The sequence below is a fragment of the Triticum urartu genome, chromosome 3A, assembly GCF_056163025.1.
Source record: "Triticum urartu cultivar PI428250 chromosome 3A, HENAU_Tu73, whole genome shotgun sequence".
Lineage (NCBI taxonomy): Eukaryota > Viridiplantae > Streptophyta > Magnoliopsida > Poales > Poaceae > Triticum > Triticum urartu.
Genome location: NC_141875.1, coordinates 380414651 through 380433298, shown reverse-complemented (window position 1 = coordinate 380433298; position 18648 = coordinate 380414651). Strand labels below are relative to the sequence as shown.

The 18648-nt window shown below is 47.0% G+C and overlaps 1 pseudogene across 1 annotated transcript; it reads right to left on the bottom strand.

Annotated features, from left to right (window-relative positions):
• Positions 1-1452: 1452 nt before the first annotated feature.
• LOC125544041 (uncharacterized) lies at positions 1453-9995 on the bottom strand (annotated as a pseudogene). The gene is made up of 11 exons (XR_015618996.1): positions 9568-9995; positions 9327-9387; positions 8726-8777; positions 8070-8247; positions 7839-7996; positions 7704-7763; positions 7402-7514; positions 7078-7229; positions 4477-6073; positions 3961-4002; positions 1453-3291 (listed from the first exon to the last, which is right to left on the bottom strand). The product of XR_015618996.1 is annotated as an uncharacterized LOC125544041 (transcript).
• Between the last annotated feature and the right edge of the window lie 8653 nt (positions 9996-18648).

Genomic DNA, 18648 nt, shown 5'->3' with positions numbered 1-18648 from the left:
GAAGACTGCTGCCTTACCTAGCAAGTGGCTATTTAAGCTACTGACAACTGATGGAGTGTGGCAATAGTTGATATGCAAATAAGCAAGTACTTATGTAGTAGGCCATTGTCCAAGTCCAGTGGAGGGCTGGAGATTCACACTTTTAGGACAGCCTGGTGAAAGTGAAGCGAGATTTTTTCTGCTTTGGTACTTTCACGATAAAGGATGGCACCCAAATCAGGTTTTGGAATGACAAGTGGTTGGGTAATATACCGTTGTGGGAACTGTATCCAAATCTTTACTACATTGTAAGGCACACACAAACTACTGTGGCAGACATCCTCCAAACTCCCCTAGACTTCCTAGACTTGCCAATATTGTCCTAGACTTCCTCTAAACAAACTACAATGGAGGAGAGATCTTGTGGGCCAAAATTAGTAGTAGCATGGAATTTTTACTTCCTAGACTTGCCAATATTGTCCTCACACATGATAAGATGCTTTTCGCTGGAACTTAACTCCTGATTTTTTTTGGGGGGGGGGGGGGGGGGGGGGGGGGGGTCTCAGTGAAGTCTCATTATCTTGCTCTTGTGCATTGTGATGTTCCTGTATCAACAAAGGACTATGGAAAATTAGGGTGCCACAAAGTTAAGATATCCCTTTGGTACTTACGACGCAGAGTTGTTCTAACAAGGGATAACTTGGCTAAACGAAACTGGCGAGGCGATAAAAATTGTTGCTTTTGTCACAAAGATGGGACTATTCAGCACCTTCTTTTTGGACGTCGCTTTGCACAGGCCGTATGGTCTATTATACAAGCGGCTGCAGGGTTGTTCCCATCTCAAAGTATGTCACATGTGTTTAGTGGTTTGCTATGGGGCACTAGGAAGGACCTAAAACGAGAGGTCTTGTTAGTGGCGACTGCTACTTGTTGGTCGCTTTGGTTATGCATAAATGATGTGATTTTTTGACAAGAATTTTTTATCTCCTCTACAGGTTATTTATTCAGTTACTCGCTCACTCGGTACCCGGACTATTCTTCAGAATTCGGGTTCTCAAGAGTTGGTTGCAGGTTTGCAGCAGCTTGTCAAACATTTGGAGCGGGTAGTCGTGTTTTACCCAGAAGCATGGGTGGCGGCCTAGTCTAAGGATTGACGGTCCATAGCATTTTCATGTTATTTCACTTGTTATATAACTCTGGTGTATGTGTGTGGGTGGGCCATGTGCATCCTAATTATATAGAGTCCGGGAGTGATCTCAACATGATATTGTATCATCTTGATAATGATCTGATTTCAATAAAAGCTTCCTTTATTAAAAGAAACTAAAAAGAATGATTGATTTTTTTAAGTCGTGTTTCATAGGGCTCCGTTTAGTTAGCGGAAACCCGGGTAAAAACTGTCTTTCGTTGGAATTATATTGCATCTGAATTTGATCTTTGTTCCCCACCAAATATGAAAAGAAAAACCAGGTGTTACCTTCTGCAATTTGAATAGGATTGCTATGCAAGTGTCACTCTATTGCTAGGCAACACTGAATAGTGAAATGGTTTTAATTCTTAGGAACCTATTTCGACAAGGTGCTTAATAAAAAACAACACTTTTTTTCTCTTGGAACGGCTACAGCCTACAGCTACTAGTACATTAGAGCGAAACGACTCATAAAAGTCATACTACCGCCGATTCGCTACGCGCCTTCTCCAGCGCCCTCCTACGCCGATCCAGCATAAGTCCCACGAAGGACCCCGTGAGCTCCGTGCTGGCAAGGATCACCAGCACCACCAGCCTGCACGTCTTCACAGCGCTAGCGCTCCGTATCTCATCCTCCACATCGCGCATCCCCTGCACGAACTCGCGGTACATGTTCTCCACGTCGGAGTTGAAAGCGTACTCGGACAGGGCGACCCTCGGGTGCCCGTGGCAGAGGGACTCGAGGGCGCCCTGGAGCAGGATGTGACTCACGGCGGCCAGACCTCTCAGGGCGCCGAGGAACGAGGCCACCGTGTTCCTGTTGACCGTCTTCTTGTAAGAGTCGTCAGCGGCGGCGGAGAAGACGGCCGCGTACGTGCGGACGGTCCCGTGGATGGTCTCGGCGGAGATCTCGCTGGGCGCGCTGAGGTTGAGTCGCGCGCTGTCCACCACGCAGGACGCCATGATGAGGGCCTTGTTGGCAGAGAGGCAGACCCGCGCCGACATCGCCGTAGCCTCGGCGTAGAGGAAGTCGCTGTCGCTGGAGATGATGTCGAGGTAGAGCTGCGTGATTCGCTCCATCTCGTCGTGGAAGTGGTCGCCGGCGAGCGGTGGCTGTCTGGCCCGCGGCCGCGCGTCGCCGTTCTGAGCCCAAGGCGCGGGCGGGCAGCAGCCGTCTTCAGGGCCGGGAAGTTGTGCTCACGACCGACCGGCAAGATGAAGGACGAGGTGGTGATAACTGGCCTCTTGCTCGAGGATGCGGGGCAGGAAAACGCCGGTGAAAAGGAGGTGAGCAGCGCGGCCATGGTTTCGTACAGGCGAGAGAGACACTATCTACCTCGGGCAATTTCTTCGCCTGCGTTTCTGCTGCTGGTTTATTGATTGACTAGGGGTTGGGGCACCACCTGCGGTGCTAGATTGACATGCGACCCTTCCACCCCCTTTCTTCTCTAATTGCTTGCAAACATGTACATATAGGTAAGGAACTTGCAATAGAATTTACAATTGATAACGAAAGAAACAGCCAGAGTACATTATAGGACCTCAGATGCGTTATATGTAGTAGTACATATAATCTAGAGCATAATTCAGTGAACCAATTCATTAGTTGAGGGTAATAAGTAATCCAAATTTAAAGGGAATGAATAAGCAATGTATACTATCTCTGTAAATAAATGTAAAACATTTTAGGTCACTAAACGTCTTGTATTTGTTTACAGAGGGAGTATGTTTTATTTAATTGAACATAAAACATCAGAAGCATTATGACAGTGAACAAGCCAACAAACCAGTTTTTGTGCAGAATTCAATAATGGTAATGGATACAGGTATGTAGGCATAAATTAGCAGCTGGGGATAGTGCTATCAAATAACCTCTGACAGGCTTAAGGAACAGTTTTTATCCAAACCAGGCATTGTAAATTATAAAGTACATGTATTCTGAACCATGGAATACACCCTGAGACAAATAGTGTTAAGAAAGCGCAACCCACAACGATGTGACTCGATTCTGGGGTGCAGCGAGGCCGAAGATGCAGACACCGCGTGTGCAGCTCCTTCTGCTAGGCCTCCAGCACGCGCACGCCGTGGTTATCCAGTCCAGCTGGGTGCTTCTGCCGAGTCGGCTGTTATATCACGCGTGTGTAGTAGGCCTAAGTATAACGGAAGTGACAGTAGAAGGAAAGATGTAACCGCAGTAATAAGCCCATATAAACGCATAGTAGATTGATAACCTATATGATCACAGATAGTTCAGGTGATTCAAGAGTAAGCCCCTTGTTCATCGAGAGATGCAAACAAAAGTTTTTACATATTTGTTCATCAATAGATGCAACATATAAGTATTCGTGGATTTAGACAAAATCTCCATACTCGTAGCTAAACAGGTTAAGTGCATATAAAACTACATTTGTGTATGAACTGCATCTCCCTCTCCACAGTACACATGCATGAGTGTAAACATCTGGATTTACCCTGTAACTCGAAGCAGATAGTAGAAAGCACTGAAATGTAGCAACAAAACTTAGGAGTGACTTAAGCACCCATAGTCTATACCAAAAGGGCAAAAGGAAGACTCCTAGATCTGTGCATTTAAACTGAACAATAAATTAGGGAAAATAACCCGAGTCTTTCTTAATTTGTGCAAGCAGAAAATGCTACATAGTTGGCAGTCAGGGTTTAGCAGCAATTGATTAAATTATTCAATATAAAACATGTCTTAATCTCAGACCATTAACATTTTGTCTGCCTTGACAACATGGAGGTATATATCTAACTTGAAAGGCAAAACTTACTTGAGAAGACCATATCCATGCAACTAAAACATGAGCATATACCTGCATAGTAGCATAGTAGCATAAGCGCACCATTAGTACAAAAGAATTGGTCTTGTAAATTTCTTAAATCTTGCACCCTCATGAATTCCAACAAACATGTACAGAGTAGAAGATGATATATTTGCATTTGAAATAATGTTGGTAATGCATCTTACTTTATGCTCAAGAACACATGTGAAACACCTAACAATTTCGTTATGCAATAGGTGGCAACAAATTAAGCACAGAAGCACCATTATTGAGCCTCGGAGCAGAATTTCTATATAGATATAGGTAGTGAAAGAGATTGCATGCACTTTCACCATCTGGTTAGACCAACCAGACATAATTTTACGCTAAAAGATAATTACAAAGATGATTTTTAGTATAGCAAGCAATTATTCTCATAATCCTTCATTGCAGGTTATCTACTTATCACATAAGAAACAACATGAAACAGGGAGTTCCATGTGGCCGGCGACCTTATGTTTTTACCTATCAGTGATTGGTGCTTGTCACCGCTATTGCTCGCCCATAAATGCTACAGTCTGAAGACAACATATTAGATGAGCCGAAAATAGTTAGACGACTGTAATATCTACAATTAAAATAAGGATTTGGCAACCTGGGAATAGGTTTATACAAAAGGATAAGAGAAAGCTTTCCGTGAAAGTGGGATCTCACCTTTACAGTTGATACAAAAGGATGACCGAGTATAATATTTCTCTCAATCCTCGTCTCTGATCCTGTTGCAGACATGTTGCATTGCCACATACCAAGAGCGAGGGCTTTTGGACATATAACAAATATTCATCCTAATAGTTGAGGGCATAAACACCAGTTTGATGATAATACCCTTGGTGCGCCTCCTGAGCGGAAGCTTTGCGGTGCCAGGTAGGTGGCACCCATTTTAGTTTCTTTTTTAGTTTTTTTTAGAAAAGGAGGATGACCCCCGGCCTCTGCATCTGGGCGATGCATACGGCCACTTTATTAATTGTTCTCACAAGACCTTACAAAGTCATACAACAGTAAGACTAAAGCCGCCGTCTAAGCAACAAACTGTCGCTACACCTATCCAGTTGATGAAGGGGCGCAGATAGCCTGGGCCTAATACCAAACAGACATCACAGCCAAGCCTAACATCTAAGACCTAAGACCCCAACCTAGCCACTTGCCGGGTCTGGGACTCACACTGGTCCGGCGTGCTCTCAGAGGCCGCCGCCGCCAACTGCCACCGCTCTATCTTCAGAACTGTATTGATGCATCAACCTTGCTCGGTCCAGCTATCGTCGACGCCACCACGGCGCCCAACAGCACCTCCTCCCTGCGCGCAAACAGCTGTACACGTCACGATCGCCACTGATACACCTCAGCGCCATGCTGTCACGTACTACCAGCCGACACAGCTTGAAGCCCTTGGAGGATCTGTCGTGCGTAGCACCTGCCGACCAGGCATGACCAAGCGTAGCACCTGTCGGTCAGGCATGACTTGACATCTCCACCGAAGCTCCGTGCAAGACGAAGCCGCTCCACCTCCTGCCTCTGACTTCCAAGAGAGAAACGACACCGCAGTGCCGCCATCGTCCGGTCTGGAACACCAGATCCTAGGGTTTCCCCCGGAGCAATACGAGTGGGTCGACGGAAGTCACATGACGATGCCTTCATCAAGGTAACGACGTGGAACGCCGCCATCGCCCGCCGTCGGCTCGGTTTTCACCGGCAACTACGTCTCCCCGACTCGCAACTGGTGCCAGATGACGGATCCCGAGATCCGAACACCCAGCCTCAGGCCGACCACCTCTGACGGAAGAGATGACCACCACCACCGGCTGCACCGGTCAGAACAGATCTGATCGGAGGTGCCACCGACGAGACCACCAGGCCCTCCACGCCGCCAACCGCAGCCGCCGCCGCCGCCCGAACAATCAGTAGCAACTAATAAGTTATCTCAAAGAGCCTGGCGCCAAACTTCATTAAAATACAAGGAAGACAGTGCTGCAAGTCTATACATAGCCTCGGAGAACATGATTCGAAACAAGACAAGCAGCTTGAAACTCTCCAGGATACCTCATCAATGATAGCCTCAAACTCCCTGTCGGCAAAATTATATTCTGTCAAAGATCATGACATTGTGTTCTTTTCAAAAATTTCCATGTATTAATATCAACCTGTGATGAGCTATAGATATCTACCAAATAGAATTAAGTTTCGGAAAATAAGAAACTGAACTGACTACTGTCTATTTGGTCTTGTCCAGCTCAATAAGAAAAATATGAGCAAGATAATGCAAGATTTTGCTCACGCTGCTGAATGTGATGATGCCATGATAACTACTACAATGATTAATCTCGACTGGGTACAAAAATAATGTGAGGACTCATTCACCAGATTGCAGATATACAAATCATAGGGACAACTTAGTGCTACAGCTTAATCATATGTAATAATGTTGTCACTATCAATCATCTGTTCTTTGCAAGAGGCATCAGAAAGACAAAAAACAAAGCTCTTCGGTGTTTATTTAATTACACTGGTTCAAACGATACTTTATGGAACAAATATAGATGCACACACAAAGAGCCAAACATTTATGTTTGAAGAGCCAGCCTCGCATATAACAAATACTTACAAGATTTTTAGGTAGAATGAACCATTTATCACTATTAAGAGTGCTAGTTTCAGGTATTATATAGGTGATAACAATTTCAGGATTATGGCGATCTTAGGGGAGGCCTCAGACGGTCGGACCTACATCATATATCAACATCATATATCAAAATGGGTTATTTTTACTACTAAATTAGGAAAAATGGGTTATTTTTACTACTTTATGAAGCTGGGCAACTCAAATTGGTGATGATGTGAATTAGGAAAAATAGAGAAACTGGAAACACAGTAATGTAATCATACGACAAGAAAAGGCATAATAGCAAAAACTATATATATTCGCATATTTTTCTTAAGACCTGCCCCAAGCCCATTTTCCATTCTTGCCTCTGATCTTAGTGCTATAGAGGAGATCAAAAGGGATAGGTTCAGGGGGGGAATAACAATACAGATAAACAAAATAAAATAACACATGTAGATATGACTTACTGGATGAATTTGTCTTAGCAATCCAAACGAAAAGAGCACGATTGGTGAGTTTACTTGCTGCTCTCCAGCAGCAGGGTCCTTTCTAATTGCTACATGGAGTCCATGACTTTCTTTCTCTCACAACAAGAAGAATCATGGTTAATGCCTTGCTCCTGCGAAAGCAAGAGGAATAAGATAACGTGGAAAATAAATAACTAAGGCAATAGCACTGACAAATGATATAGATTTTCCAGTCATCAGAACATGCACCTACATGAAATTATTAGTAGCATATATTGAAATAGAAACTGAAATGGCAGTATCAAGATATGTGTCATCACATACTTTTTGTCTACTCAAACTGGCCAAAGGAGAGCTATACTCTGTCTTGTCACTCCTTAGAAACATCTTCAACTTTCTCTAGAGCTTCCATCATCATAGCTTCAACACCATATCATCTATAGGTCCACTCATGTGAGATGTGTAACAGGTAAGAGACGTTCAGACAAGCAATACTGACAAATATTCATAGAAGAAAACAGTTTTTACAGCATAAGCATTTCTAACATGTTTTTATCTGGCCAAGCATTAAGCATTCCTGATAGCATATGAACAAACAAAGTATGCTGATTAGGTAATGGGCGTACTTTTTTCCTCATTGTACTAACGGATAGTAACTTTATTTCTTCGAGAATCAGAAAGAAGATCTGCCAATTTAGATACTAAGGCATTAGTTCAAGTAAAACAGTCCTACTGAATCAGCACAAAAAGTACATGATTACCTCAAATTTGTTAGAACCGCACATGCCAAAAACGCTTTCTGCAAATACAATATATACAGAACTTGGTTCCCTTTATAGTACACATGCCTGCAAGCTTAGCTGCTTGAATTTGTTGGGAACTGGCCTAGTCATTCAGGCACAACTCTGCATTATGCGGCCTGTAAAAAGAACAAACAATGAAAAGAGCCAGATAAGAAAATCAAAAGGCACAACAGTGTTGTAGATGTTTACTCCATCAAAAGGTTTGTCGCTGGAGATGTAAGGTTAAATCCACATGGAGAAAACACAGAAAAAATAATACTTCGCCAGCTGCATCACGGACGCGGACTTGAGCAGTGGTAGGAGTGCCGAAGATGGGGATGGAGATGAGGCACAAGGGGCAGGCCGACGTATGCCTGGTCAACTGAATCTGAAGGAAAATGACTATTTCGTATGGATGTATCAAGAATTAAAGGATGTACTACATAAATCAAACTTTTCATCCAGAAAATAAAACCATACAATCTTGTGCTAGCTTGCTTATCACATACAGTTAAGGTGCTAACAAATAGTAATTCTTTTGTTGTCATGTGCTTGTGAGACACACCTTTGTCTAGTAGGTTCATTGAGAATAACAGCCGAAATAAAAATATATGGCTTCAAGAAGATTTCATGAATAAAGAACCTCTTATTATAATCGATGGTAAAACCCAATACTGAATAGGTTGTGACACTAAGTTAGTCCAAGCATCTTCCTGTTAGAAACATCTACAACATTTGACTTCTAAAGTTCATAATAGCTCACCAATCTAAGAGGAAATCCATTTTTCAATCTACCATTGATATGGTTTAATTTGCAATTTCTAAAATTAGCACGTATGTAGTAGACAAAAAGTTGGACAATGTACCTAATCAGAACTAATCTTCAAGATTTGAGGCGCCAAATTTCTCCTGGAAGACCTGCCATTTGATAGCTAATTAGTGATTAGCATCTATGAAAAATGAATATGGAGCAGCTCCAGCGTAAACAGGGATCAACAATAAGACCAAAAAAGAATAACTATAATTTCACATGGCATGATTATAACAATAATATATATTGTAGACTTGTTTCAAGCTCCTTCCTAAAAAATAACTATATTAGATGGTGTCCCAGATTCAACAAGTGAATGCTAAAATTAGAAACAACTGGGCATAGTATTCACAGAATACTACAAGGTTGAGCTGTAGCTCACAACTATCCCCACGTGAACAGAATATTCACATGATCTGTGCAATCATGAACAAGGAATGCAGAAGTTGAATGATGTTTTTAAGCCAAAAGAAAATGCAGGTGAGGACTAATAACTTCTGTGAGGTCGTGAGATCTGCCTTTGCAAGCAACCAGAAGAGGTTTGCACCGAGTAATTGCATCAGTGCCATGACCATGTCAGCTCAATCCCATGGAGAGATGACCAGTGCAACACATGAAAATAACCTAGGCAAATCAGAGAGACAGAGAGAGATCACCTTGTTCTTCACTCTTCCTCAAGATCCTTCCTCTTCTCTTCTTCATCCGATCCGCACACATCTTGTTCAAAAAAACTCAAATCAGAGAAATCCTTAATATCACTGACCATCGGTCAAAAAAGAAGAACATTTACTCAATAAATATAGATCAATAAAGCATACATGGGGTAAAGAACCACATGGAGTACCCTGCTTCCAATACGAATCCAACAAAGAGAGAAGAGAGAGATGGGGAGGGCACCTTGTCCATGGCTGCAGCAACAGGGCCAGAGCAACTTGTCCATGGCGTTCTCAACGGAAACCATCGCTTTGGGTGTGCCGGATCTGAGGCTGCTTCGGATTCGGCCTGCTGCTCGATCTGGTGCGAGGGAGAGGGGAGGAGCTCGCTGATGGTAAGGAGAAGGTAAGGGGAGGAGAGAAGGGGTGGGCGTTGGGGAGGGCGTGGGTGGTCGCGGCGGCCGCGGCGAGGTCGCCAGTGGCGGCGGCAGATGAGGGAAAAGGGAGAGGAATCCGGCGATGGGGACTGGCTGACTGGGAGCTGGGCCGCTGGGCCACTGGTCAATCCCTTTCTCTGTTATTTTCTCTTTTCTTCTCAACGAAGCGAACGTTTTGTCTCGTAGTAAATCTGACGTGGACCACGCGAGAGATTGCCCTTGATGCCTTATTGTTTTAGATTCTTGGCGTTAGTAGTACTGCTGGAGCGCTACATATACTGTAAGTACAAGGAGAGCAACTCCGACTCGGATCATTAATCCGTTGTATCCCTATTTATAGTAATCCTACCCGGACAAGAGCGCGTCCTTTTCCCCCATACAAATGGCGCTTCTTTTAAGTGGACGATTTTATTTAAGTGGGTGTGTTAGGGCATATCTAGATGTGCTCTAGTTATTGCACATCTAAATGAGTGAATCAAGTATAAAGAGGAAAAGAAAAAAAAATCCACACGAATTTCAACGTAAGATCAATGACATAGGACTTAGATGTGCAATACTTATGGCATATCTAGATGTGCTTTAGCAAAACTGTTACTTAAAATGTACTAATCCGTACCACAATAGATTTTGACACTATACCAGTGTCAAAAATGCCCTTATATTATGAGACGGAGGGTGTAGTATTAAGGGATACAAAACAACAAGAGCAACATTTGACCTATGTATAATTAAAATGCACACAATTAAATGACAAAAGTGCGTCTGTGAGGACAAGCTGACGCGGGCCACTTTTGGAAGGGGGTCGGGCCTTCTCCTGTGTTGTAAGTGGGGATTGGGATTGATTGTGTGCTGTGTGTCGTAATAGAAAGAATAGTCCTGTGTCGTAATAGAAAGAACAGTGCGACTGTGGCAGTAATTAATAGTTGAGACCGTGATACGCGAAGGAGTGAGAAAGTTGGAGATACAGCCAGGGGGTCACTTTTGGAGGGGCCACCGCGGTCGGCCACCCGGGCTGTGCCCCTCCGCTGACCGCATTGGTGATCAGCGCTCCCGACCAATCAAGCGAGGCTGCCATCCCCCGTGGCGTGGACGAGGCCGTGGCTCGGGACCGTGCTCAACCCGAGAAGGAGACAGCTGGGACCCAGGAACAGACTGTACCCGTGGAGGAATTGTTTAAGGAAAAGGAGACAACGCTGGCAGTGGAACCGCCCGCATCCCAGGAGGGGCATGCAGGACGAGGCTTGCCTGCTCCCTGTTGGTGCTCCCATCCATGCTCCCGATCCATCCAACGGCGGATATTTTTCCCCTCACCGCGTCCATTTTGTAGGGAAAGAAAAACATCTCCGGTATTTCCATCTCTCTAGCATACGTATTTCCTTCTTTCTCCTTCCATTTTTCTCTTTCAGTAGCAGACCGTCGCTCGAGCGAAGATAATCAGTGAAACAGCTATCGCCCCGTCATCGAACCCTTCTCCTCTCCCAGCTCCCTGGCCACTTTGTCCCATCATGTCGTCATAGCTGCTGGGCTGTAGCAGGAGGTCCGGATTGAACTAGACATGGGCTACCGCCTCGAGCGAGAGCTCGACGTGAAGGAGGAATGCGTCCAGCAGGAGTTTGTCATCCTTGAAGCGTCTGTTCTCTGCGCCATCGCACTGCGACGACGACATCACCCAAGTCTCGGTTGTCGGCCCTCAACTACAACAAGACCACCTCCGCCGAGACGACCGGCGTCAACTACCGCACGACTCGCGACCTCCCGTGCGAGCAGACATGCACCAAAGACAAAGAACCTGGTTCCGGCGTTGCTGCGGTTCGACGTCAACGGCCACACTCCCGGCCAAAGCTCCAAGCCTCCAACCGCAATTGCATATCAGCGTGCAGCTCCCCGCATATATACTTGAGCACAATCGCGCTGACCTCGCACTCCCCGTGGACGAGAACAGCCTCTGGCGTACCAAGGCGCGAGCTCGCCATGCTCCTGCATGCAGTCCACTGGCCGTCTTTGAGACGTAGGCCGGGAAGCCCGAGATCAGGAAGACCATCCTCCTCATTGACCACTTGCTTGATGTGCAAGTCCGGCCAGATACTGTGTGTCCTAGCCGTCTGCGCTAGAATTGCCTCATTGACACCGTCGATGTCCTTGCTGTTGATTCCATCCGCCTGAGCGCTCCAGTCGTGACATCTGCGCCCCATACCCAGAGCGCCAGCTCCATGCACAAGGATTCCGCGAACAAGTCGAGGCGAGTGTGACGCAAATTGCCCTGAGCGAGGCGGCCCTCGATCCCGAAAGGAAGAAAAGAATGAAATACAGCATATGGGTACCGGAAGAAAAAGGGGTACGAATTATCTGTGGGTTTATTTTCAGTTGCGATAGAAAAAATCGCTGGGCCGTGGGATGCCAACCGAACGGCGCGGCGCACGGATGGGAGCAGGGAGGCGGGAGCAGGCAAGCCCCGTCCGGGCATGCAATGGTTGGTGGAGGGCCCCGCGTCGATGGGAGTCATGCAACCGTGCATGCAGCAGTGACTAGTGGGTCACACGTTGATGGGAATCATGCAACGGTGCCATGCAACCTTGCACTCGTGGAGCTGCCTATCCAGGACCCGGCGGGTTCAGGAGAGGCAAGGGCCGGGGCGGCCGATCCAAGGGAGATGGCTGTTGTGCAGGATGCTGTCGTGCAAAGCAATGGAAGTGTGGTGGTGGCCGTGCTGACGGCTTCGGGGATGACGCCACAGGAAGCAGTGGCTTATGGTAGACTCAAGGCCTTTTGTTCACACATCATGAAGAAACTTGCGCCACCGATACTCAAGGAGATCCAGGCTTCCTCACTAAGGCCGGAGGCGGAGCCTTTCATACCCAAGCGCACGACGAGGGCAACCAAGAGAACTGCGACGCTGGGCTCTTCGACAGCCACATCGACAGAAAACGTGCTGCTCAGGACGCTCGGCCTGGTCCCGGAGGATCTCCAGGTGGACGACTCGGCGGTGCAAGAGCTTAAGACCTTATTCGACCCGCCACTCCGAGAGCAGCATGTGCGCGTCATAGCGGCGCTGTTTGGCAAGGCCATGCCAGGGCAGATGCCTGGAGCGGGAGGGGTCTCGAGGATTGGTGCACACTAGTTGTGAGTGTTAGGAGAAGGGAGAGACTTTGGTTTCCATGGATGTCAACCCAGTGGTAACTTGCTAGAACGTTCGAGGCTTGAACAATCCGGCAAAGAGGAAAGCGGTGAAAGAGTTCTTGGCTTCGGTGAAGCCTAATCTTGTGTGTCTACAGGAAACAAAATTGGAGGTTGTAGACAAGCTTCTTCTAATGCAATGTTGTGGCCCGTCCTTGGACGGCTTTGCTTACTTGCCGGCGGATGACACGAGAGGGGGGGGGGTTCTACTTGCTTGGGATACCACGATACTGCAGGTAGATCGTATCCAGAGGGATACTAACTTCCTCAGGGCCTGTTCGGTTGACAGGGAAAATGGAAGGGTTTGACAGGGATTGGCAGGGATTACATCCTCTACAAGTCAAAACCTCCTCCAATCCACCCCAATCCCCCTGTGAGGAGGTGTAACCGAACAAAGCCTCACGGGATTGGTACACCATAGAACAAGAGAGGACTGGTGGATTTCGGTGGTTTATGGCCCCCAAGGGAACGTGGCAAAAACACAGTTCCTGGAGGACTTGGCGGCCAGGCACGCTTTCTGCCCTAGACCATGGATGGTGCTCGGTGACTTTAACATGATCTTGCGTGCAAACGAGAAGAGCAACACTAACATAAACCGCACGATGATGAACAAATTTCAGAGCTTTATCGATTGTACCGAGTTGAAGGAGCTTTACATGCATGGGCGTCGGTTCACCTGGTCGAGTGAAAGAGAAAACCCAACTCTCAGTAGAATAGACAGGGTCTTGGTTTCGGTTGATTGGGAGCTGGCATGGCCAGATTGCTTACTCCAAGCCCTTTCTACGAGTGTCTCCGACCACGCGGCCTTGCACATCACCACCAGTGTAGCTTTTTGGCCCAAGAAACGCTTCCGTTTTGAGGCTTTTTAGCCCAAACTAGAGGGTTTCGAACAAGCAGTCAAGGATGCCTGGGTTTGTGACCCAGCGATAGTGGACCCTTTCAAGAGGCTTGACGCACTATTCAGAAAATGCGGGAGCGGCGCTTCAGGCCTGGGGTCAGAAGAAAGTGGGTAACGTCAAACTTCTGATGGCGGTGGTGACGCTGGTCATCCTTTGGATGGACCAAGCAATGGAGTCGAGAGGGCTCACAGAGCTAGAAACCTGGCTGAGGCGCACTCTCAAGATGTCCCTGCTCGGTCTTGCCTCATTGGAGAGAACCATCGAATGACAGAGATCAAGGCATAGATGGATACGAGAGGGCGATGCGAACACCAAATTCTTCCAAGCGGTGGCAAATGGTAGGCGTGCAAAGAACTTTATTCCTCAAGTGCGCGTGGGCAGCGAGGTAGCAACAGAGCAGGGCCGCAATGAGGAAATATTTGCGGATGCCTTCCAAAACCTCTTGGGTACAGATCAAGCAGGAAGGCACACTTTGGACTTGAGGTTTTTGGGGATGGAAGAATTAGACTTGTCTGATTTCGAAGGCATCTTCTCGGAAGAGGAAGTTTGGAACATCATCAAAGAGATGCACCCGGATCGAGCACCTGGCCCGGACGGCTTCAGCGCATTGTTTTACCAGAAAGCATGGCCTATTATCAAGAACGACATCATGGCGGCTCTGTTCAAGCTCGCAGTGGGTGATAGTAGGGGGTTTTGCCAAACTGAACCGAGTGCTTATTGTGTTAATTCCTAAGAAACCAAATGCGATGGAGGTTGGGGACTTCCGGCCGATCAGCTTGCCGCACAGCTTCTCCAAGCTTTTTTTCAAGCTGCTGGCAAATAGAGTTCGCCGGCACATGCCCGACCTGGTGGGAGTGAACCAGTCGGCGTTCATTAGAGGAAGAAGCCTTCACGATAACTACTTGTTCGTGAGGCAAGTGGTGATGAAAATTCATTCCAGGAAGAATCATGGAGTTTTCCTCAAGTTGGATATCATGCGAGCATTTGATTCCCTCTCCTGGACGTTCTTGTTTGAAGTGCTTCGGGCAAAAGGATTCGGCCCCCCTTGTCTTTCGAGAGTGGCAGCCCTCCTGATGATTGCGAGCACGTGTGTGCTGGTTAACGGAGTTCCAGGGAGGAGTATATGGCATGCCAAAGGGCTCAGGCAAGGGGATCCGGTCTCCCCACTACTGTTTGTGATTGCTATGGAGGCGCTTACGGCGGTCGTTGCTAAGGCCATGCAGGAGGGTGTGTTGAGCAGCTATACAGGCATTTCGGCAATGCAAAGATTGTCTATTTATGCGGATGATGTCGCCCTCTTCGTGAGGCCATATAGACTTGAGCTCGAGTTTGTTAGGAGAACATTGGATATCTTTGGAGAAGCATCGGGACTCAAGGTTAACTACAGGAAATCTTAGGCTATCCTCATTACCGAAGACCCTGATGACAGAGTCAGAGTGGAGAGCCTGCTGCAATGTGCCATGGGTGAATTCCCTTGCAAATACCTCGGCTTGCAGTTGGCGGTGAAGAAACTTACAAAGGTGCAATGGCAACCGTTGTTAGATTAGGTGAGGCATTTCATTCCTGCATGGCAGAGAGGCCTCATGCAACGCTCGGGAAGGCTAGTACTTGTGAAGTCCGTGGTGGCGGCTAGGCCAGTACATCATCTACTGGTCATGAAGGCACTGACTTGGGTCCTTGAGGACATTGATAGCTGGATGAGAGCATTTTTTTGGGCAGGGAAAGATCGAGTCCATGGGGGTCAATGCTTAGTAGCATGGAACACAATCTGCAGACCCATGTCTTATGGTGGACTCGGTGTGAAGTATCTTCAGCTTCAGGCAATCGCACTCAGAGTGAGATGGGAATTGCTAAGACGTACGGATCAGCTCCGGCCCTGGCAAGGATTGCACATGCTGGTGGATGATGATGCGAGGCGGGTGTTTGACAGTTTGGTGAGCATCACGGTTGGCAAAGGGGACAAAGTCTTGTTCTGGAGAGATAGGTGGATACACGGGTTCGCAGTTAAGGACATCGCGCCCACGCTGAACCAAGGAGTGAGCGCTAAAGTAAGGAACACAAGGACGGTGGATCAGGCCCTACAGGAGGAGAGTTGGACGCAGGATGTGCAGCTCCAGTTCTCGTTCGGAGCACTAATTCAAATCATGCACCTGAGGCATGTGATAGCTTCGGTGCCGAGAGATGAGCATGCTGAGGATCGCTTCACTTGGCCACATGATCGCTCGGGTGCATATATGGCAAAATCCACCTACACCCAGCTTTGTCAGGGTGAGATCCGTTCCCCCATGGCCAATGGGATCTGGCGCAGCTGGGCACCGCTAAAATGCAAAATATTCGCTTGGTTGGTAGTGCAACACAGATTGTGGACTTCGGACAGGAGGGCGTGGCACGGCATGCAGGACACGCCTTCACCTTGTTACATGTGCCTGCGGGAAGAGGATAATGCGGAGCACATTTTGGTCCAGTGCGTCTACGTGCGAGAGGTTTGGCATACGTGCTTTGACACGCTACATCTGAATGTGGTCGCACCGTCCGTGAGCGACACATTTGCTGAATGGTGGTTGATAGTTAGAATCACTTTTCAAGGCAAGGACAGGAGGGGCTTTGACACGTTCGTCATCGAAGCGGCTTGGTCACTTTGGAAACAGAGAAACGCTAGAGTTTTCCGCCGACCGGAGCAAACCAAGGGACCAGGAGAGTTAGCTAGTTGGATTATCGAGGAGTTGGGAGAGTTGAAACGTGCAGGTGTAGGTGTTGGAGGATTAGATAGATTTGTGAGGAGTTGACCTTAGGTTTTGTAAGGTGTGGGTGATACCGGCGACCGATGTTCGCATCCGTCGCATGATTCTTGTAATTATCGTGTTCTCTCTTCTATAAAAATATGGTATGCCATTGGCATACTCTTGAAAAAAAATTACGACACACAATTTTTTCCCTCCTTTACATATCATTGACCTATTGATGTGGAGCATCCCACCGACTTCGCCATGGATTCGCCGCTAAGACCAACTGAACCTTGATAAGAGCTTATGAATAAGCTATACGAACCATGCTAACTTCACTCATGTTTGATCTATCCTTATATTTGAATGAGATATAGGTTCTACCTCAAGCAGACACTCGATGCATGCTTGGATACCGGAAAGAGGCAGCGAAGGAAGCTCAACTCCCAAGCAAGGAGTTGAGACTCGGAGAAAAATTCAAGGAAGAAGAGATGTGCAAAAACTGCACTACCAAACAGTCCCACCGGCTAACCGGACAGTCCGATGAATATTAGGCGACCGTAAAATATTTTTATTATGGCCTGACAGAAGAGCTGATAGTTTGGTGGTTTTGTCCGAAAGTGCGGCACCAAATTAACTACCGGGCAGTCCATCCCCTATAATGAACAATCCGACACTGTAGAAATGCCACCGAATGAACCCCACTAGAAAATCCAGAAAACACTGGATGAAACTCTAAATGTATATATTCCAACTAGACAGACCAATAGACTGTCCAGTCATTTCATATGCAAGACCATCACAAAATCCACTATTATATTGTCTGAACCAGACTGTCCGGTCGGGCGATGTCGCCAACAACCAGACACCTGGGCGCCCTGGAAGTTTGCACCACCGGACTGTCTGCCCCATGTCCGCTAGTACGCGCACAGTTTTTAGGCAAGTGCCCATGTATCTCTCCTCCCATGTACCCTTTCATTCCTAGACTATATATATACACTATACTCCTTCTCATATCTAAGGTTAGCAAAGTTGAGACAAATACCTTTAGATAACTTTGCTTACATTTCCCTTAGAGATCAAGACCTCTTTTGGGAGAAGATTTCTCAATTTAAGACCTCCTTTTTGTGGACCAGGGAAGAATTATCCTCTCAAGGCCACCTCTCTACTTATGGATTTGAGCAAAAACTACCCCCAACAATCTATTTTCCTTTCTCTACAAATGGTGGATTTTATTTACTCAAATGAAGCATCAAGTGAATACAAACATCATGAGCACACACCCGGCCTTTGCATAGTTAGGATGCACACACACACACAGACAGAGAGAGAGAGAGACATCGACAAAAAACAAAGTCATACAAGACCAAAGCCATGCCTAAGCGAGGAAAAGGAAAAGTCGCCAAAGTGACTAAGACAACGATCAACAAACTACAACAACGACCATCTCCGCATGGACTATCTCTTGACACCACAACGACAATGATGTTCCTCAACAGCAACACCTTCGGGAAGGGATCGACGCTCAAGTGCCATCGTCACAGGATCCAACCATCAAAGGCTAGATTCTTGGTTTTCACCCTCAAGAACAAGTCCGAACATATCCGAGCAATGCCTTCAACAATGTAACGATGCAAAAACATCAACATTGCCAGGTATAACCCACTCGAGCCAGACCTAGGGTTTTCACCCTATAGCTAGCTCGAGACCGGGTACTCAAGAAACACCACCAAATCAAAGTCAATCATGTGTTATCGCCACCACTTTTTCACGACCCGAGCAGCTACATGCGCTAGGCTAGGAATTGCACCGCCGTCGCCGCACAACCATGTCCTTTGCGTCAAGTCGTCGCCCATAGGTTGCAAGCCATTGATGTGACAATGACGACGACGGCAAGATGGGGCAAGACGTATAGCACCATCCCACTCCATAGCCGCACTTTTTCAACTGGTCACCCTTGTTCCCGCCGCGCCATTGCTGCTGCTAACCAAGCCACCGACCCATCCCTGAGCCATCGCCTAGAGGAGCAACCAGAGGATCGCACCGCATCCTGGTGCCTTGTGCTTGGCATCAGTGGACACAACAATAGGAG